A 3,054-nucleotide genomic window follows, 5' to 3' on the forward strand; every position below is an offset into this window, starting at 1 on the left:
TCACCTGTGTCACCGAGGAGGAGAAGGCAGGAGAGCTGGATGAGGGATCCTGTGCTTGCTCTGCCTTTTATACCGTCCCACACAGCCCCGGGCCCGCAGGCACCCTCGGCACAGGGAAGGTGTTTACCAAGCTCATCTTGCATGCAAAACATCCCCATTAGAGAAATGGGGACACGACAAAGCTGCTTTTTCATTTCCCTGTGCAGGACGTGCCCAGTCAGCCTCCCAGGCTCCTTTCAAGTGCCAGGATTAGAGGCCAAAATGTGTCCGGGGGCAATGCCACGTCAGCAGGGCTGGGTGACGCAGCCAGTGCTGGGGACTGTCCTATTTCACCAGGGGACATCAGGCCCTTCGCCCTCCAGGGCTTCACTTTAGGGTTCCCAAAATGATCCGGGCATTTCTTCTGGCAGCCCTAAAATAACAAGCCAAGGTTAAAAATGTGTTTTCTGTGACAGGGGTCACCTCAAGCACTGCGTAAGCAAATACTCAACTCCATCAGAGCTGGGTGTAAACTTCCCTGTCACCTTGGACACTCTGAAGAGTCAGGAATTTCACATCCAGACAAATCCATGTGCTCTTTGCACTTCCATGCCTCTGTGGAGAGCTTCCAGCATCCTCGAGTCAACAGGAGGATGTTTGAAAAGCTGAAAGTCCTCTCCAGCACACCCAAATTCTGCTCGCACCAGCTCCACCCAGAACCGTCCGTGTTGGGCCTTTCCCACTGTTCCTTCTCCATCCCCAGATCTCCAAAACCCTTCTTGGAGTCTACACCCAAACTCAGTGGCAGGTGGTGGAAAGAGCCTGCAGAGCTCTCCAAGGAGACATTAAAACACATCAGAAGGACTCATGGTCTGGGAATGTCAGCAGGAAAACACTGGAGGCAAGCAGACAGCAGGATCACCGGTTCCTCCATTCCCTCATGGCAGCACACTCAGACATGCAGGGTCCAACTGGCCTGGCCTCGTCCCATTGTCAGCACCGAGGGGCTTCCCTTTAGTGGTCTCCAACCCTTCCATTCCCTCTCTTCCACCTTGGAATGGTCTCTGGCCCCTCCATTCCCTGCTCCAGGTAGAGTGAGGGTCACTTCTTGTGTTTGGACAATGCCCTCAGGCACAGGGTGGGATTTTGGGGTGTCTGTGCAGGGCCAGGAGTTTGGTTTGGTGATTTGTGGGTCCCTTCCAATCTGGATATTCCATGGTTCTGTTCTTCCCTGGATGACAGGGAGTAGAAGATGTGGGAGGAAGCAGGAGGCACCTTGTCCTCCTCTTCATCACAACCACACCACAGTGATGTTCTCCACCTCGGGAATGTCTCCCTGTGAACTCCTGAGCTGTGTCCACAGCCCTGTCAGCACCACTGGACCATCCAGGAGGGACAGGAGGGCACAGGGAACACTCTGGTGGCAGAACTGAAAGGTGACCACCCCCTGGGATTCTGTCACATGCAGGACACATGGAAGGTGTTCCAGGAAACATTTTTCTACTGAGCAATGAAACCCACGGAGCAGGGAGGTTATGGAGTGCCCATCCTTGGACAGATTGAGAAACCATTGACATCTAAATCAACTCCCTCAATTGTCCCACCTGAGCAGAGGGTTCGGCCACATCAGCTCCAGAAGTGCATCCCAACCCCAATAACTCTGATTTTTGTGACCTCCCCCACGGAGCAGCTTTAGCCAGGTGTCCCAAAACTGAAGGAACTCCAGGAGACTCCAGTTCCAATGCAGAGTGAACTTTATTTAGAGTGTGAAGGCAGGGAGGAAGCAGGGGGTGGGCAGGGCCATCCTGGCCAGCAGTGGGACACACGTCTCCAGTTCCAATGCAGAGTGAACTTTATTTAGAGTGTGAAGGCAGGGAGGAAGCAGGGGGTGGGCAGGGGTGTGGCACAGGGAATGGAGATGGTCACCAAGTGTCTCAGCAAAATGTAACTGAGGCAAAGCCCCAGTCAAAGCCAGAAGAGACAGAGGAAAAGAGATGGAAGGAGCAGAAGGCACTCACCTGTGTCACCGAGGAGGAGAAGGCAGGAGAGCTGGATGAGGGATCCTGTGCTTGCTCTGCCTTTTATACCGTCCCACACAGCCCCGGGCCCAGGGACACTTTTTGCACAGGGAAGGTGTTTACCGAGCTCGTCTTGCATGCAAACATCCCAATTACAAAAATTAGTGTTTTTATTTTTGCCCTGCAACGCTGCCTTTTCATTTCCCTGTGTGGGACATGCCCAGTCAGCCTCCCGGGCTCCTTTCAAGTGCTGGGATTAGAGGCCAAAACATTTCCAGGGAAAATGATTTGTCAGCAGGGCCGGGTGACACAGCCTGGGCTCAGCAGTGTCCCACTGACCATCTGGTGCCCCTCCAGGGCAGGATTTTCAAGTGCAGAAGCTGTGCCCTGCTGGACATTGGCACCATGGGACTGGGGATGGAAGGGAACCTGACACAGCTCTCCCAGAACATCGACTCCAACCTGTGTCTGATCCCTGCTTTGTCCCACAGAGCACTGAGTGCCATGTCCAGCTTCCCCTCAGATGGTGACTCCAAACCTCCCTGGCCACGGCCAGAGCAGCGTTACCCAGCCTGGAGAGGCGATGCCTCGTTCAGGGTGAGGGACAGAGCTGCCCCACACAGGGGAATGGCCAGGATGGACCCACAGGGCCCTGAGGAGCCCGGCCTCATCATCAGGAAACACTTTAAAGTCCTGCCCTGGAGGGCCAGGGCTGGAATTATTTGGGATGTCGGACACTCCTCAGCACCGGCTGCGTCACCCAGCCCTGCTGACGTGGCATTGCCCCCAGACACATTTTGGCCTCTAATCCTGGCACTTGAAAGGAGCCTGGGAGGCTGACTGGGCACGTCCTGCACAGGGAAATGAAAAAGCAGCGTTGTGGTGTCCCCATTTCTCTAATGGGGATGTTTTGCATGCAAGATGAGCTTGGTAAACACCTTCCCTGTGCCGAGGGTGCCTGCGGGCCCGGGGCTGTGTGGGACGGTATAAAAGGCAGAGCAAGCACAGGATCCCTCATCCAGCTCTCCTGCCTTCTCCTCCTCGGTGACACAGGTGA

The sequence above is a fragment of the Parus major genome, chromosome 25LG2 (genome assembly GCF_001522545.3).
Source record: "Parus major isolate Abel chromosome 25LG2, Parus_major1.1, whole genome shotgun sequence".
In the NCBI taxonomy this organism is placed as follows: Eukaryota; Metazoa; Chordata; class Aves; order Passeriformes; family Paridae; genus Parus; species Parus major.